Source organism: Biomphalaria glabrata, chromosome 1, assembly GCF_947242115.1.
Source record: "Biomphalaria glabrata chromosome 1, xgBioGlab47.1, whole genome shotgun sequence".
Classification (NCBI taxonomy): domain Eukaryota; kingdom Metazoa; phylum Mollusca; class Gastropoda; family Planorbidae; genus Biomphalaria; species Biomphalaria glabrata.
In genome coordinates this window covers 54,083,219-54,109,273 of record NC_074711.1, presented here as the reverse complement: position 1 = coordinate 54,109,273, position 26,055 = coordinate 54,083,219, and the positions used below count along the sequence as shown (strand labels likewise).

The following is a 26,055-nucleotide window of genomic DNA, read 5'->3' as shown; positions in this document are numbered from 1 at the left end:
GAGGAAAAGGAATGACGAGCTTCTGACACCATACACAATCTAATTTGTTTGTACTTAGTCTATGACTTTGACCAATTCATGAGCTTGATCTAGGCTATTTTGCAATGCTCTGTGTTATCTAGGATCTGACGGCCGTGAAGTGTTTGCTTATGCTTTAGTGCGTCTGTATTCGCTCTGCACCGAGAGTGATATTTTTTTGCATTTTTTTTTTCGATTTCATAACCAAAAAAAAAAAACAAAAATGAAACTTACAAATTGCTTGTGTCTTTGTATGTCAGTTTCCTTAGCAGCGGTTAATTTTTCCCAAAACGATTTTTTTTTAAATTCGTAGTTCTGTTCCAATATACTTTTATCATAGACCGAGGTCTGTGGCACAGACCTATAGATTTAGTATATATAGGTCTGTTGTCAGAGGTTTTATTTTACTTTTTAATCCTACACGTTTCCTCCTCCTTTTTTATATTACCATGGAGACATCAACGAAAAGCAATTCATAAACCAAATGGACCTCATTCACCAATCGTAAACAAACAACATTTAGCCACGTGATTCTTTATCTCTTCTATACAAATTACGTAATCCATAAAGGTTGTCACGTGATACGTTTTTTCTACATTGTCTTATTAATATTATCACATGGCTAAATGTTGTTTGTTTACGATTGGTGAATGAGGTCCATTGATATTTGCTTGTATTTTTATTCGAGATCGCTGAATATTTGTATCAAGTCTTGGATGCGCTATTTTATTAGGCCTACTAGATCTAGACTGTTTCTAAATCTAAAAATCCAACAAACTCTCGCAGTGAATGTGAGCCACTTAATCAAGATATATAGGGCCTATATATATATATTATATATATATCATGGGCGTAGCCAGGGGGGGGGGGTTGGGGGTTCAACCCTGTCGGTGCGTAGATTATGGTATTAGCACCAATGTTTATTAAGTGCACATTTTTTGAACGCACTTTCTTTGTTGCCTTGCTGCTTGTAGGCTTATGGAGTGGTTTTGTTATGCTGGTGTAACGTTTGTTGAGATTCTTCTGTGTTCCCCTGTTTAGGGTGAGTATCTAAGGCATGACTGCATTTCGCAGTTGTTTCGATGCCATAGTATACTAGACCTTTTGTTAGTTTGTCTTTACTATTTGTTTCTACAGGGAGTTAGTATGTGATTATCAAGATTTACATTGGAGTTTGTTATCGGCAGTGTGACAGTGTTGAACGTGTGGCGTTGTGGGATAGCAAGGTGCAGAACTATTGTTTAATTACTATGACCACAATATTCCAATATTTTAGATTCAATGTCATTACTCCATCAGTTTTCATTATTACTTATATTCATGTCATTAAACAGTTACATTGTTAACTGTGAGTCAATTATTTATTGTAAGCACGAAGGTGCCTGTTGAATGTCAGGGGCCCGGGCAAACGAGCTAAGGCTTTAACATAACCCTGACAAACCCTCCCCCCCCCCCGAAATGTAATCCCCCCTGTGGGGGGGGGGGGCGGGAATCGGAATTTAGTGACTTATTTTTTGCTTTGATTTTGTTTATTTTAGGTGAGATTTTAATACTAAACCATCACTTGCCCCAGCACAACCAAGGGGGTTTTGAGTTAAAAGCCACCTACAAGAGGTGGTCGAGTTTAAAACCCCCTAGCAGGAGGGTTCGAGTTAAAAAAAAACCTACCGGGGGTTTTTGCAGTTAAATCCCCCTCTTCTATAAAACAAAAAAAAAATGCATACGAAAATCCCCAAATTCCAAGAGCACTTTTAATTAAGATTTTGATTTTAAAAACAACCCCTCCATAATTTACGATAACCCCCCTCTTCAATAAAAAAAAAAAAAAAAATTACACACTCAAAATTATATGAGCGTAGCCAAAGGGGTTTTGAGTTTAAACCCCCCGCCAGCGGGGTTTGAAGCTAAAAAACAAATCTTCAGTGTAAGAAAAAAAGCAAATTACGCACTCAAAATGCTATGAGCGTTGCCAAAAGGGGTTTAGAGTTTAAACCCCCCTTCAGAGGGGTGTGATGCTAAAAAATACCTCTTCAATAGAAAAAAGCAAATTACACACTAAAATTATTTGAGCGTAGCCAATCCTATTGGGGTTTTTAGGTTTAAACCCCTTTCCTACAGATGGCTTTTTTTTTAAAGTTTAAAACCCCCTCCAGAAGGTTTTGAGTTTTAAATTCCCCTACAGAGTGTTTTGAGGTGGAAAACGTCTATCTTCAATATTATTCTAATGCAAACAACAGTTACTAAATTCTATTACCGTAGCTTAATGGGGTTTTGAATTTGAAAAAAAAACTCCAGAGATTTTTTAGTTTAAAACCCCCAACAGATGATTTTGACGATAAAACTTCCCTTTTCGATATAAAATCTAAAGCAAACTACAGTCACTTAATTCCAAGAGCGTATTTAAGATAGGTTACACATTTCTACCATTGTCGGGGCTCCATTAATAAAGTGCAATGAATAGTCATCTGCCGAAATTGAAAAACACTAAATGTGGCTCAACAAAGATGGCTAAGATATATTTTAGGAATCAGTTATAGAGATCGTGTCTAAATCAAGGAAATCCTATGCCGAAGTGCGAGTCAACCCCTTAGTAAGATTGTGATAGAGCGTCGCATGAGGTTTGCGGGACATGTTCTCCGACAAAATGAATTACGCATACGAAGAGTTGCGATGACATCCTAGTACAACTTGGCGCCACACATTGATTGAGGTCCTCAGAGCAGGTGGGAAGAGGCTTCTGACATTACCAGTGACAGATTTTTATGGAAACAGCTTGACGGTAAATGCGCTGAACGGCGCGGGAGGGTCTAAGTCAGTAAGAATAGCACATTAGGTTTTTGAACTAAAACTTTTTAATAGCATGAAAAGGCACTGTAGATACCTCAGAATATGCTTTTAGTTGCCTTTCAATACCAGAAATAGTGCTTGGCGGCGGGGCTTCGCCCCGCGCTGAGGGAGCACCTAGCGCTCCCCCCAGACTCCCTTGCTAGTAATGTCGGGGAGTCTACAATTTTATGGAAACAGCTTGACGGCAAATGCGCCGAACGGCGCGGGAGGATCTAAGGAACCCCCCCCCCCCCGAAAAAAAATCCTGGCTACGCCCATGATATATATATATATATATATATCTTTAAAAGGTTTATTCTTTTTTGTACCTATCATAAAGGTCAATGTCATAGAATTTTTTTAGGGGGGGGGGGATTTTTATAGTCAGTCCTTGAAGGCTTAATGTGCCCAACATGTCCTAAAGTTGCTTTCCTAGAGTAAATCAACTAATATTTGCAATGTGGTTATAGGCCTAATGTTCTCTAGGTTGGTAGTAGGTCTACTGTTGTGAAGTGTTGATGACGCATGCTTGGATTAATTAGTGTTATGTCTGCACAGGTTAGTGTCTGCTAGTTTAGTTTCTTTTAGAAAGTTCCATTGTCGCTGTCGTCCTTTTAATCAAAGCTGCTTCTATCTCAGTGTGCACCAATCATGTTCAGTGATTCTTTTTTTTTGGGGGGGTCCAAATACTGATTCCCACAAACTGCTGCCCATATTTTTGAAACGTTTCAGAAACTGACTCATCCTCAGTATAGTCCTGGAAATGAGTCTGACTAATCAGACTTCTAAGCCTACTTGTCTGGTCCACTCAATGAGGCATGAAGGGGCCGTTGATTTACCTCGGGTGAAGCACTGAAAGATGAATACATTTCTGGCTCGAGGCTCAACCAAAAACTTTCTTTTAGGACTGCTTCATGAAGCTTGTGCAGCGATGGACCAAATGCATTGAAAAGCAAGGGGAGTATATTGAACATTAATGCACATGTAGGTTTTCTATTTGTATTATAATTACATTTTTGAACCACATTGCGGATAGTAGTTGACAGACTCTTCTACATGTTTCGAATGTTCAGAATTAAAAATCACTACATCCTAGCCGGAACTTCCTAGTTTATGATAGCTGACAGGATTCGATCCAGTGACCATCGAAACTACTGTCTAAATCGCATACCACACGATTTGCCCAATAAACATTACCATACGTGGGAAAAGTGATACTAGAAATCACGGGCTCGAAGTAGGTGTATGTATGTGGGGTGGAGGGGGAGTTTTAAAGTGAATCGTTCCGATTCAACGTAACAGATACGGGCCAAAAGTATAGTAGAGAAGCGCCTATAGGCGGGCCGTTTCATTAGAAGTACAAAAAAAAAGACGGTTGGTGTCTCCGCCAGAATACTATGTGGGAGAGCGGGGGTGGGGGGTTCCTGGCCGCTTTTATTGAAAAATGGATACAAACAAAATAAATATAACATGGAAACAAATCAACTGACGTAGCCGGTGTTTAATGCTAGTTATTAATATATAAATAGATCACTTGAGTTCTCAACGCAAAATCCATTGATAAACCTTTTTAATACGTTTCCAAAATAATATTTATATGAACTGTGGCGTCGTTTTCAGTTAGTGTGACCTCGTTTTCAGCTAGTGTCGACTTCAATTAGTGTGCCTCGTCTTCAGTTAGTGTGCCTCGTCTTCAGTTAGTGTGGCCTCGTCTTCAGTTAGTGTGCCTCGTCTTCAATAATTGTGGCCTCGTCTTCAGCTAGTTTGCCTCGTCTTCAGTTAGTGTGTCTTGTCTTCAGTTAGTTTGCCTCGTCTTCAGTTAGTTTACCTCGTCTTCAGTTAGTGTGACCTCGTTTTCAGTTAGTGTGCCTCGTCTTCAGTTAGTGTGCCTCATCTTCCGTTAGTGTGCCTCGTCTTCAGTTAGTGTGCCTCGTCTTCAGTTAGTGTGCCACGTCTTCAGTTAGTGTGCCTCGTCTTCAGTTAGTGTGGCTCGTCTTCAGTTAGTGTGCCTCGTTTCCAGTTAATGTGCCTCGTCTTCAGTTAGTGTGCCTCATCTTCAGTTAGTGTGCCTCATCTTCCGTTAGTGTGCCTCGTCTTCACTTAGTGTGCCTCGTCTTCAGTTAGTGTGCCTCGTCTTCAGTTAGTAAGCCTCGTCTTCAGTTAGTGTGCCTCGTCTTCAGTTAGTGTGGCTCGTCTTCAGTTAAGGTGCCTCGTTTCCAGTTAATGTGCCTCGTCTTCAGTTAGTGTGCCTCATCTTCAGTTAGTGTGCCTCGTTTTCAGTTAATGTGCCTCATCTTCAGTTAGTGTGCCTCATCTTCAGTTAGTGTGCCTCGTCTTCAGTTAGTGTGCCTCGTCTTCAGTTAGTGTGCCTCGTTTTCAGTTAGTGTGCCTCGTCTTCAGTTAGTTTGCCTCATCTTCAGTTAGTGTGCCTCTTCTTCAGTTAGTGTGCCTCATCTTCAGTTAGTTTGCCTCATCTTCAGTTAGTGTGCCTCGTCTTCAGTTAGTGTGGCCTCGTCTTCAGTTAGTGTGCCTCGTCTTCAATAAGTGTGGCCTCGTCTTCAGCTAGTTTGCCTCGTCTTCAGTTAGTGTGCCTCGTTTTCAGTTAGTGTGTCTTGTCTTCAGTTAGTTTGCCTCGTCTTCAGTTAGTTTACCTCGTCTTCAGTTAGTGTGACCTCGTTTTCAGTTAGTGTGCCTCGTCTTCAGTTAGTGTGCCTCATCTTCCGTTAGTGTGCCTCGTCTTCAGTTAGTGTGCCTCATCTTCCGTTAGTGTGCCTCGTCTTCACTTAGTGTGCCTCGTCTTCAGTTAGTGTGCCTCGTCTTCAGTTAGTGTGCCACGTCTTCAGTTAGTGTGCCTCGTCTTCAGTTAGTGTGGCTCGTCTTCAGTTAGTGTGCCTCGTTTCCAGTTAATGTGCCTCGTCTTCAGTTAGTGTGCCTCATCTTCAGTTAGTGTGCCTCATCTTCCGTTAGTGTGCCTCGTCTTCACTTAGTGTGCCTCGTCTTCAGTTAGTGTGCCTCGTCTTCAGTTAGTGTGCCACGTCTTCAGTTAGTGTGCCTCGTCTTCAGTTAGTGTGGCTCGTCTTCAGTTAGTGTGCCTCGTTTCCAGTTAATGTGCCTCGTCTTCAGTTAGTGTGCCTCATCTTCAGTTAGTGTGCCTCATCTTCCGTTAGTGTGCCTCGTATTCACTTAGTGTGCCTCGTCTTCAGTTAGTGTGCCTCGTCTTCAGTTAGTGTGCCTCGTTTCCAGTTAATGTGCCTCGTCTTCAGTTAGTGTGCCTCATCTTCAGTTAGTGTGCCTCGTTTTCAGTTAATGTGCCTCATCTTCAGTTAGTGTGCCTCATCTTCAGTTAGTGTGCATCGTCTTCAGTTAGTGTGCCTCGTCTTCAGTTAGTGTGCCTCGTTTTCAGTTAGTGTGCCTCGTCTTCAGTTAGTTTGCCTCATCTTCAGTTAGTGTGCCTCTTCTTCAGTTAGTGTGCCTCATCTTCAGTTAGTTTGCCTCATCTTCAGTTAGTGTGCCTCATCTTCCGTTAGTGTGCCTCGTCTTCAGTTAGTGTGCCTCATCTTCAGTTAGTGTGCCTCATCTTCCGTTAGTGTGCCTCGTATTCACTTAGTGTGCCTCGTCTTCAGTTAGTGTGCCTCGTCTTCAGTTAGTGTGCCTCGTTTCCAGTTAATGTGCCTCGTCTTCAGTTAGTGTGCCTCGTCTTCAGTTAGTGTGCCTCATCTTCAGTTAGTGTGCCTCATCTTCAGTTAGTGTGCCTCATCTTCAGTTAGTGTGCCTCTTCTTCAGTTAGTGTGCCTCATCTTCAGTTAGTTTGCCTCATCTTCAGTTAGTGTGCCTCGTCTTCAGTTAGTGTGGCCTCGTCTTCAGTTAGTGTGCCTCGTCTTCAATAAGTGTGGCCTCGTCTTCAGCTAGTTTGCCTCGTCTTCAGTTAGTGTGCCTCGTTTTCAGTTAGTGTGTCTTGTCTTCAGTTAGTTTGCCTCGTCTTCAGTTAGTTTACCTCGTCTTCAGTTAGTGTGACCTCGTTTTCAGTTAGTGTGCCTCGTCTTCAGTTAGTGTGCCTCATCTTCCGTTAGTGTGCCTCGTCTTCACTTAGTGTGCCTCGTCTTCAGTTAGTGTGCCTCGTCTTCAGTTAGTGTGCCACGTCTTCAGTTAGTGTGCCTCGTCTTCAGTTAGTGTGGCTCGTCTTCAGTTAGTGTGCCTCGTTTCCAGTTAATGTGCCTCGTCTTCAGTTAGTGTGCCTCATCTTCAGTTAGTGTGGCTCGTCTTCAGTTAGTGTGCCTCGTTTCCAGTTAATGTGCCTCGTCTTCAGTTAGTGTGCCTCATCTTCAGTTAGTGTGCCTCATCTTCCGTTAGTGTGCCTCGTCTTCAGTTAGTGTGCCTCGTCTTCAGTTAGTGTGCCACGTCTTCAGTTAGTGTGCCTCGTCTTCAGTTAGTGTGGCTCGTCTTCAGTTAGTGTGCCTCGTTTCCAGTTAATGTGCCTCGTCTTCAGTTAGTGTGCCTCATCTTCAGTTAGTGTGCCTCATCTTCCGTTAGTGTGCCTCGTCTTCACTTAGTGTGCCTCGTCTTCAGTTAGTGTGCCTCGTCTTCAGTTAGTGTGCCACGTCTTCAGTTAGTGTGCCTCGTCTTCAGTTAGTGTGGCTCGTCTTCAGTTAGTGTGCCTCGTTTCCAGTTAATGTGCCTCGTCTTCAGTTAGTGTGCCTCATCTTCAGTTAGTGTGCCTCATCTTCCGTTAGTGTGCCTCGTCTTCACTTAGTGTGCCTCGTCTTCAGTTAGTGTGCCTCGTCTTCAGTTAGTGTGCCACGTCTTCAGTTAGTGTGCCTCGTCTTCAGTTAGTGTGGCTCGTCTTCAGTTAGTGTGCCTCGTTTCCAGTTAATGTGCCTCGTCTTCAGTTAGTGTGCCTCATCTTCCGTTAGTGTGCCTCGTCTTCAGTTAGTGTGCCTCATCTTCCGTTAGTGTGCCTCGTCTTCACTTAGTGTGCCTCGTCTTCAGTTAGTGTGCCTCGTCTTCAGTTAGTGTGCCACGTCTTCAGTTAGTGTGCCTCGTCTTCAGTTAGTGTGGCTCGTCTTCAGTTAGTGTGCCTCGTTTCCAGTTAATGTGCCTCGTCTTCAGTTAGTGTGCCTCATCTTCAGTTAGTGTGCCTCATCTTCCGTTAGTGTGCCTCGTCTTCACTTAGTGTGCCTCGTCTTCAGTTAGTGTGCCTCGTCTTCAGTTAGTGTGCCACGTCTTCAGTTAGTGTGCCTCGTCTTCAGTTAGTGTGGCTCGTCTTCAGTTAGTGTGCCTCGTTTCCAGTTAATGTGCCTCGTCTTCAGTTAGTGTGCCTCATCTTCAGTTAGTGTGCCTCATCTTCCGTTAGTGTGCCTCGTATTCACTTAGTGTGCCTCGTCTTCAGTTAGTGTGCCTCGTCTTCAGTTAGTGTGCCTCGTTTCCAGTTAATGTGCCTCGTCTTCAGTTAGTGTGCCTCATCTTCAGTTAGTGTGCCTCGTTTTCAGTTAATGTGCCTCATCTTCAGTTAGTGTGCCTCATCTTCAGTTAGTGTGCATCGTCTTCAGTTAGTGTGCCTCGTCTTCAGTTAGTGTGCCTCGTTTTCAGTTAGTGTGCCTCGTCTTCAGTTAGTTTGCCTCATCTTCAGTTAGTGTGCCTCTTCTTCAGTTAGTGTGCCTCATCTTCAGTTAGTTTGCCTCATCTTCAGTTAGTGTGCCTCATCTTCCGTTAGTGTGCCTCGTCTTCAGTTAGTGTGCCTCATCTTCAGTTAGTGTGCCTCATCTTCCGTTAGTGTGCCTCGTATTCACTTAGTGTGCCTCGTCTTCAGTTAGTGTGCCTCGTCTTCAGTTAGTGTGCCTCGTTTCCAGTTAATGTGCCTCGTCTTCAGTTAGTGTGCCTCGTCTTCAGTTAGTGTGCCTCATCTTCAGTTAGTGTGCCTCATTTTCAGTTAGTGTGCCTCATCTTCAGTTAGTGTGCCTCTTCTTCAGTTAGTGTGCCTCATCTTCAGTTAGTTTGCCTCATCTTCAGTTAGTGTGCCTCGTCTTCAGTTAGTGTGGCCTCGTCTTCAGTTAGTGTGCCTCGTCTTCAATAAGTGTGGCCTCGTCTTCAGCTAGTTTGCCTCGTCTTCAGTTAGTGTGCCTCGTTTTCAGTTAGTGTGTCTTGTCTTCAGTTAGTTTGCCTCGTCTTCAGTTAGTTTACCTCGTCTTCAGTTAGTGTGACCTCGTTTTCAGTTAGTGTGCCTCGTCTTCAGTTAGTGTGCCTCATCTTCCGTTAGTGTGCCTCGTCTTCACTTAGTGTGCCTCGTCTTCAGTTAGTGTGCCTCGTCTTCAGTTAGTGTGCCACGTCTTCAGTTAGTGTGCCTCGTCTTCAGTTAGTGTGGCTCGTCTTCAGTTAGTGTGCCTCGTTTCCAGTTAATGTGCCTCGTCTTCAGTTAGTGTGCCTCATCTTCAGTTAGTGTGGCTCGTCTTCAGTTAGTGTGCCTCGTTTCCAGTTAATGTGCCTCGTCTTCAGTTAGTGTGCCTCATCTTCAGTTAGTGTGCCTCATCTTCCGTTAGTGTGCCTCGTCTTCAGTTAGTGTGCCTCGTCTTCAGTTAGTGTGCCACGTCTTCAGTTAGTGTGCCTCGTCTTCAGTTAGTGTGGCTCGTCTTCAGTTAGTGTGCCTCGTTTCCAGTTAATGTGCCTCGTCTTCAGTTAGTGTGCCTCATCTTCAGTTAGTGTGCCTCATCTTCCGTTAGTGTGCCTCGTCTTCACTTAGTGTGCCTCGTCTTCAGTTAGTGTGCCTCGTCTTCAGTTAGTGTGCCACGTCTTCAGTTAGTGTGCCTCGTCTTCAGTTAGTGTGGCTCGTCTTCAGTTAGTGTGCCTCGTTTCCAGTTAATGTGCCTCGTCTTCAGTTAGTGTGCCTCATCTTCAGTTAGTGTGCCTCATCTTCCGTTAGTGTGCCTCGTATTCACTTAGTGTGCCTCGTCTTCAGTTAGTGTGCCTCGTCTTCAGTTAGTGTGCCTCGTCTTCAGTTAGTGTGCCTCGTTTCCAGTTAATATGCCTCGTCTTCAGTTAGTGTGCCTCATCTTCAGTTAGTGTGCCTCGTTTTCAGTTAATGTGCCTCATCTTCAGTTAGTGTGCCTCATCTTCAGTTAGTGTGCCTCGTCTTCAGTTAGTGTGCCTCGTCTTCAGTTAGTGTGCCTCGTTTTCAGTTAGTGTGCCTCGTCTTAAGTTAGTTTGCCTCATCTTCAGTTAGTGTGCCTCTTCTTCAGTTAGTGTGCCTCATCTTCAGTTAGTTTGCCTCATCTTCAGTTAGTGTGCCTCGTCTTCAGTTAGTGTGGCCTCGTCTTCAGTTAGTGTGCCTCGTCTTCAATAAGTGTGGCCTCGTCTTCAGTTAGTGTGCCTCGTCTTCAATAAGTGTGGCCTCGTCTTCAGCTAGTTTGCCTCGTCTTCAGTTAGTGTGCCTCGTTTTCAGTTAGTGTGTCTTGTCTTCAGTTAGTTTGCCTCGTCTTCAGTTAGTTTACCTCGTCTTCAGTTAGTGTGACCTCGTTTTCAGTTAGTGTGCCTCGTCTTCACTTAGTGTGCCTCGTCTTCAGTTAGTGTGCCTCGTCTTCAGTTAGTGTGCCACGTCTTCAGTTAGTGTGCCTCGTCTTCAGTTAGTTTGGCTCGTCTTCAGTTAGTGTGCCTCGTTTCCAGTTAATGTGCCTCGTCTTCAGTTAGTGTGCCTCATCTTCAGTTAGTGTGCCTCATCTTCCGTTAGTGTGCCTCGTCTTCACTTAGTGTGCCTCGTCTTCAGTTAGTGTGCCTCGTCTTCAGTTAGTGTGCCACGTCTTCAGTTAGTGTGCCTCGTCTTCAGTTAGTGTGGCTCGTCTTCAGTTAGTGTGCCTCGTTTCCAGTTAATGTGCCTCGTCTTCAGTTAGTGTGCCTCATCTTCAGTTAGTGTGCCTCATCTTCAGTTAGTGTGCCTCGTTTTCAGTTAATGTGCCTCATCTTCAGTTAGTGTGCCTCATCCTCAGTTAGTGTTCCTCGTCTTCAGTTAGTGTGCCTCGTCTTCAGTTAGTGTGCCTCGTTTCCAGTTAATGTGCCTCATCTTCAGTTAGTGTGCCTCATCTTCAGTTAGTGTGCCTCGTTTTCAGTTAGTGTGCCTCGTCTTCAGTTAGTTTGCCTCATCTTCAGTTAGTGTGCCTCGTCTTCAGTTAGTGTGGCTCGTCTTCAGTTAGTGTGCCTCGTTTCCAGTTAGTGTGCCTCGTCTTCAATAAGTGTGGCCTCGTCTTCAGCTAGTTTGCCTCGTCTTCTGTTAGTTTGCCTCATCTTCAGTTAATGTGCCTCGTCTTCAGTTAGTGTGCCTCGTCTTCAATTAGTTTGCCTTGTCTTCAGTTAGTGTGCCTCGTCTTCAGTTAGTGTGGCATCGTCTTCAGTTAATGTGCCTCATCTTCAGTTAGTTTGCCTCGTCTTCAGTTAGTGTGCCTCATCTTCAGTTAGTGTGCCTCATCTTCAGTTAGTGTGCCTCGTTTTTAGTTAGTTTGCTTCGTTTCAATTAATGTGCCTGGGTTGTAGAATTTTCTCTTCTCGACGAAATGAGGGGATGGGGTGGTGTATTTACGCAAATACAAAGACACACACCTTCATATGCGCGTGCACTCGTCCGTAACAGCAAAGACACAACATAGCCACAAAAAGTATATTCATACAGTGAAATGACGCACCAACCCCTTAGTAATTGCTGCCCGAGGGAGAGAATGCACCTTTCCTTGATGCACTAGGTTTTAGCATAATGTTTATTATGTTTTTACCTTTCCTTTCGCTGACAATCTTAATTTTCAATTGAGGAATGAAACAATGGGAACTGCATGAAGCACACGACAAGCTGGTGAAGCACAGGTAATTATCACTTTCGTTCAAGTGAATCCCTCCGGTCGCTGTCTTTATTAGCACCATTCAACAGCCTTCACCTTTAATCAAGACTTTTCATGCCAGCAGACATCTTTCATTATCTGGTTTGGCTAGCCAACAATGACTCAGGTTGTTGTTACTCTTCTTTCAGCCTTTCACGTTTTCCTTAGGGCATACATGACTAGAAAAGGATTGAAATTTGAAGCAGGTTGTGCAAACTAGAGTTGACCTTTTCGATGACCCATGTCACGTGAATCTAATGTTGCAGATCAGCGCCGAGGTTGTCTACGCGTGGTTTGTATACTTGAAATATGAATACGAGAATGTGGGGGGCGCGTCGTGGCCAATTCAAGAAAGGCGAGTTGGAAGAAAAGACTAGACGATTTTTAGACTTCAATCTTGGGCTTTGAAAGTTGTCTGCTTCAACTATGAATTCAACTTTTTTTTAGCACGCCGCTTCTTTATTTCTTTTCATTTCAATATTTTGTTTGTTATTTCAAAATACTCTTTCGATTCGTTATTTGCTTTCATTTCTTAAGTTCCTCCCTTCCTTTTTTTTTCTCCACAGAGATACTTGAATGCTGCCAGCCTCATTCGTGGTAGCCCAAACTAAAAGTCGCGTGTAGCCTACATTTTGTGGCCTCAATTCAAGCCAACAAAGGTCACGTTCACATATTTTTTCCTTTATTTAATGATATTTCGTTGTCTAGGAAACCGTTTTGAGCAGTCTCCCACTACGGGATGACGTCAAGCATAACAGTTTGTACTTGATGGAAGTTGGCAGCATTGACAGGGGGACACAATTTTCAAGATAATTAGTCATTACTTTATCTTATAAATTACAGACGTTACTTCAATTGACAAGATAATGACGTCCTACATATTTCACGTGCACTAAACGCAGGACATAGACCGCTAGATATATTTTATATATCTAGAGTGATAACGTTTTTAAAAATTGAAAAACAAAATGGACGCAATCTGATCCTGTAAAGTCGCTCTTAACTCTGAGAAAAATAATGATCTTAAATTTTTAAAGTTTTCAAATTCTACAAAGCACATTTGAGATTTTCATCTACGGCATAAAATCTATAGACGTGAAGTATAGATAAGCTATGCTTCTACAACATTTTATATATAATTGTGGGCACGTTTAGAAATTCAGTAACAAATATTCTAAACTCTTCCATTTGCTGCCTAAGTTTTTCTTATGTAGTTGATAACATTACAGTTCAATATAGATTCTTTGACATTGTTTCGTTTTGTCATGAAAATCTCCCAAATTTGGGAATTAATTTTTTAATAGAAATTTTCATCAATTACAAATATTTTATCTAGGCTGGACTTAGAGATCCCTTAATACTACAGTAAAAATGTGAAAAATAAAAAAAAGGCGTTGTTTTATAAATTAGTAAGAAGTAAAGTGTGTGTGTGTTTTTTTTTCAACTCTAACCTATGTAACATATAATTTAATGTTTAGAACTAGAATCTAGATATAGTAGTTGAACATCGAAAATAAGAACACTCTCGTGTCATAATTATTGCTTTGTGATTTTTAGATACATAATCTAAAAAAGATCTAGGTAATCAATCTATTTAAATGTACATAAGTTGATGAAAATCAACAGACGTGAATTATTTAGATCTAGGATTATCGAAACATTATCTCAATGGAAACTAACGAGAAATGGCTTTATTTCATACTAGCCTGACATTACCCGCGGCCTGCGGGTCTAAGTTTGTGTTTACTAATCTAGTGGATTGGATTTAGATGATGATCCTTTCACGTTATTTCTCTTTCGCTACGAAAATAAAATTATTTTGCGAAAATGGGTTTACCCGAAGTGGATACATTCATATCTATTAAAAACGAAAAGAGCGATAGCTTTGTTAAATGAATGGGATTATAAAGTGAACAATTAATCGAAATAATTTTTAGTACACGATTCATGAATGAATATAGATCTAGGCCTATCTCAACTCGGCTACGCAGCTTTCGTAGATGAATGTAGCTTTAGAAAACCAAATTTGAATGTTTATTTGATCAAAATATGAAATGAATGGACTTTAATTAATATGTTTATGTGTTAAAGTATAAAACTATCAGTGCGAAGAGAAGTTTTATCATCTTAGAGTTGAATTAGAGTTTTAGAATATGTTTATGTGTTAAAGTATAAAACTATCAGTGCGAAGAGAAGTTTTATCATCTTAGAGTTGAATTAGAGTTTTAGATCTAGAGATGGGATTATAAAGTAAACAATTAAACGAATTACTATTTAGTACGCGATTCATTACGGTATTGTCTAATGAAAGAATGTTCGTCAGGAAATCTGTAGTCACAGATATAAAGAACTAATTTATGTAAAAAATGCTTTTGAAACACAAAATTGAAGGTTAATTTTATTATATAATGAAATCAATGGATTTTCTTTTGTATTTTCATGTGTCAAAGTAAAAAACTATCTGCGCAAAGTGTATTTCTTAAAATTAGATCTAGGTCTAAATCCTTTCTATCTTTTCTCATGTCAACATTGTAGACATGGCCTAGATCCATAAAATACTATAGCTGTAATAGAGTCGGACAACTTTTTTTTTTTTTTGAGGGTCTTAAGTTTGTTTTAGGGCTACAATACATACACTACGGTCTAAGTTAGTACCCAAGAAACATTCCTGCCTAGTTTTATCAAGATTGGTCAAGCGGTTTTGATGTCTATAAGTAACATACATACATTCACCTCACATTCTACTTTATAATATAGATATAGGCCTTTGCGTGAATATAGGCCTATAGTTCTGTGATTAATATCCCATTCTAATTAAAATCCGAGAAAATGGTATTGCATTATTTTTAAACTAAAACTAAAGATCATTACTTTTCTGAGACAGAAAAGATCGATTTTCCTAGATTTGAGGGCGACTTCCCTTACAGCTTGAAAACAAGTTACGTACATAATATAGGCCTGTATATATCTATATAGGTCTGTGACTTTATCAATTGCGGATAAGAATTTGTTTCCGTTTATCCAGTCTAGATATATATATAGTGTGAAATTAAAATTACAAGCTAATATGAATAAGTAAAATGTGATTACCTGCAGCCATACGTAAACACATGGTGTAGAACCAGGCACAAACAGGGAGTGGAGACGACGTAGGTCCAGTAACGTACGGACACTACAGTGACAAGAGATGCCGGTAGAATGGACAGTGCCCATGTTGTCTGCCTTTTTATGCGCGGACCGAAGGTGCCATCTAGGGGAAAGGGTCACGTGGATATCGGGGTGGCCGGTGTTTCCTGAAAAGGTATCCACTCCACTACATATATATATATATATATAGATAGATAGGTCAGTGTCACAGACCCTTTTCATTTATTCGAATTATCTATTTTTAGATTTCTCTTCATGGAGTAGCCTATCTGCGGAAAAACTTTGGTTTTCAAGTTTAGCATACAATTTTGAACGGCTTTAGGTTGTCGTTAGTGAAAAATAAGTAGAATTCTGGAAGTCTACATAGAAACAACTCGAGATCCATAGCCTCACATTTTCTGCTTATGTTGAGCTGACTAATCATACGTGTTCCTAGCTTCTAGCTGTGTCACACGTACAAACAATGTGTACCGCAAGTAAGAGCTTTAAGGTGGGATTGGGGGGGGGGGAAAGGCCATATTAAGACTCTCAGGTTGTCTAAACTAAAGTTGACCAAAGAAATTAATTCAATTTACTTGTCTTTTCCAAATCCAATTTCAGTATTTAAAAAATTCTGTTTAGTTAACAAAACAAAAAACAAAGATGGTTTCGGGTCGACATTCAAATTTATATTTCCCATTGCATCCCTTTTTGTTTTTATTTTCTCACTGACATTCAAAATGTGTCCAGACAACTCACACGACCTATCTAATGGCTGGGTGGATTGTAATTAAATAGGATTAAAGATGTGCTCCTTTTAATACGAGTTTCAACAGATTCAATGTGTTTGCTTGCAGGGCATAGTGTTGCTGTCACTAATTGTTAGTCGTACCACGGTCTTTTGTGTCAGTTTGTGCCCTGATCACCCGCACCCGCCACGGCGATCTTTTTGTTTCCGGGTTTGGTAAAAGAGAAGAGCAAGCGTTGCTCCACTTCTGTTCTTCATTTTCCTGCCTTCTAGCAGACGTGAAGTAGTTAGGATGTCTTCAATCCAGTGCTCAAAGAACGTAGCTGTACTATTGTCTGGTAAAGTAGAGGACAAAGTCACCAAAATGAAATACGAGCTTATAAAAAGCAAGAAAAACATTAAAAATACTTTTTTTTAAAAAAGACAATACATTCTTTATACAACTTTTGCAGTGGCTTAGCTAGGGATTTAGGGGCCCGGGTGCTTGATCCTTTTATGGGCCCCTGCATTTTGACATTCGACATCATGGCATGAGATAATGTACTTAATAAATATATGTCTAAATTTCAATTAGTACACATCATAAGTAAAATTAATACAATAAACTAATCATTATGACTCTTTTATTGAATAATACCGTTGTTTATTGGCGAGATAATGCATAAGTGACAAATTTCCATCCATATCGCCTCACGTCGTGCTTTCTATGCACCAAAGGAACCTATTGCAGATAATAGCATTATCTTTGTTCTAGACCAAACCTCCCTAGAAATATTGTGAAATCGTATTTTAAAAGTCGCTTTTAGTATTTCAAGTTTACACATGACAGACGGACAGACGATGTCCACAAAACTAGTAGGTCAGCTATAAAACAGTATAGATTGTAGACGGAAAGACGATGTCCACAAAACTAGTAGGTCCGCTCTAAAACAGTATAGATTGTAGACGGACAGACGATGTCCACAAAACTAGTAGGTCCGCTCTAAAACAGTATAAATTGTAGACGGACAGACGATGTCCACAAAACTAGTAGGTCCGCTCTAAAACAGTATAAATTGTAGACGGACAGACGATGTCCACAAAACTAGTAGGTCCGCTCTAAAACAGTATAAATTGTAGACGGACAGACGATGTCCACAAAACTAGTCGGTCCGCTCTAAAACAGTATAGATTGTAGACCCTACTTCACAAAAGCTAAATCTTTGCTTGATTTGATTTAAAAAAAAACATTTTTCGTTTTTACTTCGTTTCATTTCAAAAGGTGTCTTTTTCAGTTTGAATGTCTTTGTTATCAAACTCAAAAACCAACAAGACAGAACAATACACCCAAACAACTCACCGGGGGGGGGGGGACCTAACAACTCTTCGACCTGCGGTTAAAGAATTAATACCTGGAACATTTTCAGTCAGGTTAACACCCCCTTCCCTTCCCCGCTTCCTCTTCAAACCTAATCCTTTCTACCCCCCCCCATTTCTTGTTTCGCCTACCAGCTGCAATGACACAAGTTTAGCTTAAAAGTTACAAAACCACACGTTTTTCTTCCCCATTAAACCTTTTACTAAGACTCAGTAGACAGCACACACCTTGCCTTTTAAAAAAAAGTCTTTTTTTTTTCCTTTTGTGGCTTTCAAAAATTAAATGGAAAGAAAGAAAGAAAAATGTAAAGAATCTTTTAGCTGACTGTTCGTCTGTCAGTCCTTAGGGTCACCTTCACCTTCTTTCAAATACCTTTTGACGCGCAAGTTTCTTTTTTTAATCTGGCATTGTAGAAGGACGAGATGACCTGACCTTGCTAGGCCCTCACCCCCCTCCCCTTTTTTTTTTGTTTAGGACTTTTTTTTTTCTCTCTTATTGAAGACTTTTTGTCTCTTTTATTCTATATTTCCAGAACTCTCTCTTTCACACTCTCTTCTCTCTCTCTCTCTTGTTTCTCTCTCGATTGTATTCCTTTGAAGATTCTAGAAGTACATTTCAATGTTGTAAAAATTCTGTTCACCGCTGCAGCCCATGCCCGTGTTTTCAAGCTTCAAAGCTCACCTTCGTCAGTCCAATGGCCTGCGGCTTTTGTCGAGCCTCTCCAGATTTTTGTTTGAGACTCCGCCACGATTGACTCGATATTCACTTCATGAACACTTCACCGTACCACTTTCTCTTCAAAAATAACAGCAATTAGATCAAGGTGCTCATGTCTGGGGTTAGTCTCAATAGCTTTTGACTTTTATCACCACTTAATACACACACACACACACACACACACTATACCACACACACACATACAATCCCACGCTCAAACACATGAACAAAAACCAACCAACCACACCTAGGCAATTACACACCCAGAAAAAACAAACGCACACATTTAAACGTACCCAGCAGCCAATCACTCACACACTTGTAAAACACATACAGCCTACCAAAACAAATACATCTTACCTTTAACAAACTTCCAAGCACGCACTCAAGGCTCAAGCGACACATACATCCCACACCCAACCACACACACACAACACCGAGTACAAACCAAAACATGCGAGAACATACATACCCACCATTAACACCCAATCAAACACACACACCTACATATCCAACCACACACACACATATAATCTTTAAGTCTGTTTTAACTGCTTCCTAACTTCAGAGAAAAAGGCACTGACGCCGTTACAATATCACTCTCGCACTACTAAGTTTTGAAGTCTATGAAAGTCTTTTGATTTGGTAAGATAATACATGCTACATAATGTCATTAAACGGATACACTAGCCCATTGATGCCCAACCTAATTCAACCTGCGGGCCATTTTAATTTCCAACACTAGTGTCGCGGGCCACATGATGGAAAAGATACAAAAACTTAATGAAATTGACCTGAAACTATTTTATTTCAATCCGAGGATCTAGTACTTAGGCCTACATTGAATTATAGGGATATCTGAATTTTCTCTTTATACTTAAAAAAAAAAAAAAGGCGTAATTTCTGTTTGTATTTTGTTGTTCTTGTGTGTTTCTATGGTGACGGCCGGAAAAGGGTAGCGATTGGTTGTGGGTGATGCAACATAGGTGGCGTTGTTATCTCTTGGTCTTAGTTAAGACAGACGACTCCAGAACATGAGACTGAAAGCTTGTGTTATTGTAGTTAGTTAGATATTGTTAAAAAGTATTATTACTCAAGCTCATTACATTTATTTTATTTCATATTAACTTGATTTTGTCTATATCATAAATAAAATTCTATTTAGTTTTGTTCACAAAAGGAAGTTATTCAAGTTATTTGATGTTTTATTAATTAAGATCTATTACGCCTACAACGGTTTGTTGTCTACCAGCAGTTTGGTCCTACAAGTCAACGACCGGTAACAACACCTGGTGACGACAGATCGAAGAGACTACAATACAAATAGGCTAATTACAAGCTTCTACCTTTTTTACCTTTTTTACTTCTACCTGTAACATTATTTACTTCTACCTGTAACATTATTTACTGCTACCTGTAAAATTGGTTACTTCTACCTGTAACATTGTTTACTTCTACCAGTAACATTATTTACTTCTACCTGTAAAATTGGTTACTTCTACCTGTAACATTGCTTGCTTCTTTCTGTAGCATTGCTTGCTTCTACCTGTAACATTGCTTGCTTCTACCTGTAAATTGCTTGCTTCTACCTGTAACGTTGTAAACTTTTAATCGAAATTTAAATCTATAAAAACAAACAAAAACAAAAACAATGGAAAATGAAAATTGAAATGTTAAACTGAGTAGAGTTCTAATGAAAGACAGATGTTGGAGGGGACTACACAAACAAAGAGCACCACTGTTTGAGTATATTGGAGGGACTACACAAACAAAGAGCACCACTGTTTGAGTATATTGGAGGGACTACACAAACAAAGAGCACCACTGTTTGAGTATATTGGAGGGACTACACAAACAAAGAGCACCACTGTTTGAGTATATTGGAGGGACTACACAAACAAAGAGCACCACTGTTTGAGTATATTGGAGGGACTACACAAACAAAGAGCACCACTGTTTGAGTATATTGGAGGGACTACACAAACAAAGAGCACCACTGTTTGAGTATATTGGAGGGACTACACAAACAAAGAGCACCACTGTTTGAGTATATTGGAGGGACTACACAAACAAAGAGCACCACTGTTTGAGTATATTTGAGGGGACTACACAAACAAAGAGCACCACTGTTTGAGTATATTGGAGGGACTACACAAACAAAAAGCACCACTGTTTGAGTATATTGGAGGGGACTACACAAACAAAGAGCACCACTGTTTGAGTATATTGGAGGGGACTACACAAACAAAGAGCACCACTGTTTGAGTATATTGGAGGGGACTACACAAACAAAGAGCACCACTGTTTGAGTATATTGGAGGGGACTACACAAACAAAGAGCACCACTGTTTGAGTATATTGGAGGGGACTACACAAACAAAGAGCACCACTGTTTGAGTATATTGGAGGGACTACACAAACAAAGAGCACCACTGTTTGAGTATTTTGGAGGGACTACACAAACAAAGAGCACCACTGATTGAGTATATTGGAGGTGATTACACAAACAAAGAGCACCACTGTTTGAGTATATTGGAGGGGACTACACAAACAAAGAGCACCACTGTTTGAGTATATTGGAGGGACTACACAAACAAAGAGCACCACTGTTTGAGTATTTTGGAGGGACTACACAAACAAAGAGCACCACTGATTGAGTATATTGGAGGTGATTACACAAACAAAGAGCACCACTGTTTGAGTATATTGGAGGGACTACACAAACAAAGAGCACCACTGTTTGAGTATATTGGAGGGACTACACAAACAAAGAGCACCACTGTTTGAGTATATTGGAGGGACTACACAAACAAAGAGCACCACTGTTTGAGTATATTGGAGGGACTACACAAACAAAGAGCACCACTGTTTGAGTATATTGGAGGGGACTACACAAACAAAGAGCACCACTGTTTGAGTATATTGGAGGGACTACACAAACAAAGAGCACCACTGTTTGAGTATATTGGAGGGGATTACACAAACAAAGAGCACCACTGTTTGAGTATATTGGAGGGGACTACACAAACAAAGAGCACCACTGTTTGAGTATATTGGAGGGACTACACAAACAAAGAGCACCACTGTTTGAGTATATTGGAGGGACTACACAGACAAAGAGCACCACTGTTTGAGTATATTGGAGGGACTACACAAACAAAGAGCACCACTGTTTGAGTATATTGGAGGGACTACACAAACAAAGAGCACCACTGTTTGAGTATTTTGGAGGGACTACACAAACAAAGAGCACCACTGATTGAGTATATTGGAGGTGATTACACAAACAAAGAGCACCACTGTTTGTGTATATTGGAGGGGATTACACAAACAAAGAGCACCACTGTTTGAGTATATTGGAGGGACTACACAAAAAAAGAGCACCACTGTTTGAGTATATTGGAGGGACTACACAAACAAAGAGCACCACTGTTTGAGTATATTGGAGGGGACTACACAAACAAAGAGCACCACTGTTTGAGTATATTGGAGGGACTACACAAACAAAGAGCACCACTGTTTGAGTATATTGGAGGGGATTACACAAACAAAGAGCACCACTGTTTGAGTATATTGGAGGGGACTACACAAACAAAGAGCACCACTGTTTGAGTATATTGGAGGGACTACACAAACAAAGAGCACTACTGTTTGAGTATATTGGAGGGACTACACAAACAAAGAGCACCACTGTTTGAGTATATTGGAGGGGACTACACAAACAAAGAGCACCACTGTTTGAGTATATTGGAGGGACTACACAAACAGAGAGCACCACTGTTTGAGTATACTGGAGAGGACTACACAAACAAAGAGCACCACTGTTTGACTATGTTGGAGGGGATTACACAAACAGAGAGCACCACTGTTTGAGTATATTGGAGGGACTACACAAACAAAGAGCACCACTGTTTGAGCATATTGGAAGTAATCGCTTGCTGGAAACAGGAAGGAAGAAAAGGAACTCTTTTTGTTCCCATCCTTTTACAAGCCCCTCCTCTAGGCACGCCATTGCCTCCCAACAGCCCCCCACCCCCAGCCGTGTAATCCTGTATATTACTTTATGGCCTTAAGTTAAAAAGATGAAGTTTAAAAAAAAAACGGACAGATTGTATTTCAAATATCTTCTGATGCGGGCGTCCCTAAGCGAGGTTTGAACTGGAAGACGCTCATGCGTGTTAGCTTTGATACTCCTTACATCTAGGCCGCATCCGTAACATTGGCCTTGTGTTTATTTTTTTAAAATTCTTTAAATAAATGCTTGTTTTTTTTTAACTATGTGGTAAGGGCAAAGGGGAAGTGGGGTGGGTTGTTGTTTGTCCATGCAGATCAATACATTGAATAATCAACAAGACCATCCCTACAGCACAAGCTGACATAGCTCTGAAGGTCAATGCTTAGGGAGTCTCTTGCTCTTTACATATGTGGGTGTGTTTGTGTGTATGTGTGTGTGTTTTCTTTTTTTGACGTTTTTTTTTTGGTGGGTTTTATTTTCCGGTTGCTCAGTTTCCAGTGACATCGTGTTAACTGTTCCGACCATCAGGGGCCCCTGCTGACGAGAACATACGGGTCCATGCTTGGTTAGATAACGATGCATTCTCAGCAAGGTGAGCAGGCAATTAAAACAGGTGACGTCTGCCACAAAGGGACCGAAGGTGTAAGCTCCTTGCTACTGCGCCTAAAATTGGGGAGCCGTATCCGCCTACGCCACAATGTCATTTGGGGGAAATAATGTGAAATGAATCAATTGTTTGGACGAAACAATACAGTCATATCTGCTCGCAATAAAAACAAAAAGAACAAGTGGAGTACTTTAAAAAATAAAAAAAAATAAAACATAGCTAATTTAATGGGAAGAACTCCACACAACAACAAATTTCTCAATACTATAATATTTATTTCCCTTTTATTATCAAAATAAATAAATTGATTGCATCTAATTAATAAACTAACTGGTTAATTTATTGATTAGTTTGTGCTTTGTTAGGATCAATAAATAATTGTCCAAAGTTTCAATTTGATATCTGAATGGGAAATGAGAGAAATAATGTGTTCAAACTGTGTACCAGACAAAGAGAGAGACGTGAGTTGAAATAAGCTTTGTAGAAAAAAATATTTTATAACTCAATGTAGACCCAAAGTATCACCCTGGGTAAATTTGTTATGCTGTCTAAACATATTCTCATTCAAATGCAGTCATAGTTGTTGAATTGTTACATTTGTAGTATTAATTTCGTAGATTTTGATCGCTTCAAAGACAATGTTAAGCTTTGAAAATAGTACAAATTACAAGTTATAGTTTAATATTTAGTAAAAATTCTTTAAAAAAAAATCTAACTTATGTCGAAAACTCAAGCGTAGAGAACCCAACTCAAACGTAGAAAACCCAACCCAAACGTAGATACTCTAAGTAAAGTCGATGCTGTAGTGATGCCCTTCCTTTCTCTGGAAAAATGTGTCAAGTGTTTTTCTAGCCTTTCTTTGTCAACCTTTTTCAATTATTATTATTATTATAGCTTTTATATAGCGCTACTTTCATGCTTATAGCATGCTCAGAGCGCTTTTGGTCCAATCTCATTTGTGAGACCAGTGGGGGGAGGGGTATCTAGGAGTTGGTTTTCCGTGCTGCCTTTAGGCGCTCAGTAAACACAACTCTGCCCGAGTCGGGTGTCGAACCTCGAGCCCCCTTCTAGGTAGCCAAGCCAAGCTACGTTCAAGCGTACTTAGCCTCTCAACCACGCTTCCCAATTATGATCAAATACTAAATATATATCTCAATACCTCAATACAGTATACTTGCCTTAACATCAAGGTGCGCTTATATCTTTAAAATAACCATTTCTACTGTTATTGATGATTTGTCAAATAAAAACAAAAATTAAGCACGATAGTGACATCCCCATGTTCGTGGTGCTAAAAAATATCAAAACCTGTTCTTTTTCAAGCATTGCCTATCCAAACAACAGACCCATTGGGGATGTCAAGGAGTTTGTGCAAAAACAAAACCTTCCTCTGTTATCCTGAATATGTGCATGTAACTATTTAAAACGTAATCGATTTATATTGTTGTTTTTTTTTATTTTAATATTTTGTGGTCGAATAGCTCTCAGTGGTCGGCAACCTTTTAAGTCGAAAGAGCCAAAAATGACAATTTACAAAATTTCAACCTTTTAAAAGAGCCACAATTTTTTTCTTCCAAACAATAAATAGTACTCGCATAAGTAAAGTTTTTTGATTAAAAAAAAACGAATCTATTCATTCATTAGAAATAAAAAATCTATTTATCTAATTATAAATAGTGTTTTTGACAACAAATTATTATATATACATATATTTATTTATATGGTATTATTATTTAAGTAGAAAATTTAAACAATTCAACATTTACATACAACACTAACTTTTACTTCAATAACAAACAATTGTGCAATCTAATTCAACGGGAATGATGGCTTTGCATGGTTTTAGAATGTTTGGATACATGTGGCTCATAACTTGTTTTTAGTTCCAATCACGACTCTAAATTTTCAATAGTTAGTTGGCTTCTTACTTTACTTTTAATTATATTCATGCAAGAGAACGCTTGCTTGCACGAATATGCCAATCCGACGATCGTCAGCCTTCCAAATGCCAACTTTTTCACCTGACTGTAGCAATATAAATGACTCATCTAAGGGCATTTCTTTTAAAGCTGTTCACTTTTGTTGCGTTACATACATTTCTGGACCATCAACTTTTCCAACTTGATATTTTACTTTGTACACTAAATCTACATAAAGCTTTACTTTTTAAATCGTTTAATTGCATGTCTTGAGATCCAGTATCAATTCCAATGGCTCAATATGGGTTTTCTTTATATTTGTGTTGAGAGGATTTTTTAAAAATAAATGCTACAATCGTTTTGTTTGTTTTGAATTGCTCAAATCTGTCAACAAATTCATCTTTAATTATTTTTCTAATAGTGTTGAAGTAACTCATGTCAACAGTTTTACTGGTTTTATCGCAATATTGCTTTACAAATTGAAAATGAATTGACCGCTCTGAATATCTTCTGCAAAAAGAATTAATTTTTCTTCAAAAACAAACGAATTCTTCGACCAAAACATTTGTCGTTCTCTAATTCAGGGTGATTAATGCCTTTTTTATATTTAGAAATGTATTTATTTCATTCAAGCACAAAGCTTAACTTTTAACATCTCATCTTTGGAAAGCTATCGCATTTTATTGTAAAGAAGGAGGTCGGAATCTCCATTTCGTTAATAATTCTTTAAACTGACGTCGGTAGAGTGCTTTTAACAAGATGCTTTTAAAAATCTTCATTACCAGATTCATGACTTCAACTATTTGGACACAAAGCTCTTGTCTGTGTGTTATGCAGTGAAACGTAAGAATTTCGTGGTTTATTTTGCGCCAAAGAATCGTAGTTGCCTCTTTATTTTTTCATGTCATACTTCTGACCCCATCAGTTGCCATAGATTTTATTTACATTGATTACATTGTCTTCAAGGTATTTTTACATGGCATTAGCTCTATCCTCTGCTCTAGTTTGTCACGAAAGTGGTAGCAATCCTAGTTCTTTTGGATCTTGATAAGACATATATGTGACAAAAAGGTTAACGTGTGCCGTGTCTTTTATGTCACAAAACTCATTTATATCAAGAGATAAGGCAGAAGAAAGTTAGAGATCTTCCAACTGCAAGTAGGTTATATTTCAGGTCAGAGGGGAGGGGTGCGCCGAAAAACGAGTACAAATGAGAGAATCGAATCCGAACGATTTTAAGTTGTTTTTTTTTCGATAAAATATTAAATATTTGCGTGGAACTTAAGAGCCGCAGCTTAACCTCCAAAGAGCCGCATGTGGCTCGCGAGCCGCAGGTTGCCGACCCCTGGAATAGGACATGAATTATCTGTCTTCTCATTTTAGTGGCGAAGAACTGACTTAGGCGTTAAATAATATTTGTCAGAAGTTTACAGAGCGTGGTCTTTAGATCAAACACTTATAGAGCCATATCCCTAAGTCTGGACTATAGAGCCGTATCACCAACTCTGGACTATAGCTCTGGACTATAGAGCCGTCTCCATGGACAACAGCTTAGATGGGATAAAATATTCAATAAGCAGAAAACAAGAAAAATCTACAACACAAAAACATATTGTTCAATTGAAAAAACAAAAACGAACATTGTAAAGCTGTTAACATGTAACATTGTACACATGCAACCTTGTAAACATTTTACATTTTAAACATGTAACATTGTACACATGCAACCTTGTAAACATTTTACATTGTAAACATGTAACATTGTAAAGGATTACCGCTTGACAAATTTTGATGAAACTTGGAATGCTTATTCCTTAAACTATTTTAAACATGTAACATGGTAAACTTGTTAACATTGTAAATATGTAAC

At 39.8% G+C, this 26,055-nt stretch overlaps 1 long non-coding RNA gene across 1 annotated transcript; it reads left to right on the top strand.

Annotated features, from left to right (window-relative positions):
- Nucleotides 1–909: 909 nt before the first annotated feature.
- LOC129928665 (uncharacterized) lies at nt 910–12,992 on the top strand. The gene is made up of 3 exons (XR_008780123.1): nt 910–1,244; nt 3,577–3,828; nt 12,263–12,992. It is a non-coding gene; the product is annotated as an uncharacterized LOC129928665 (long non-coding RNA).
- The last annotated feature ends 13,063 nt before the right edge of the window (nt 12,993–26,055 follow it).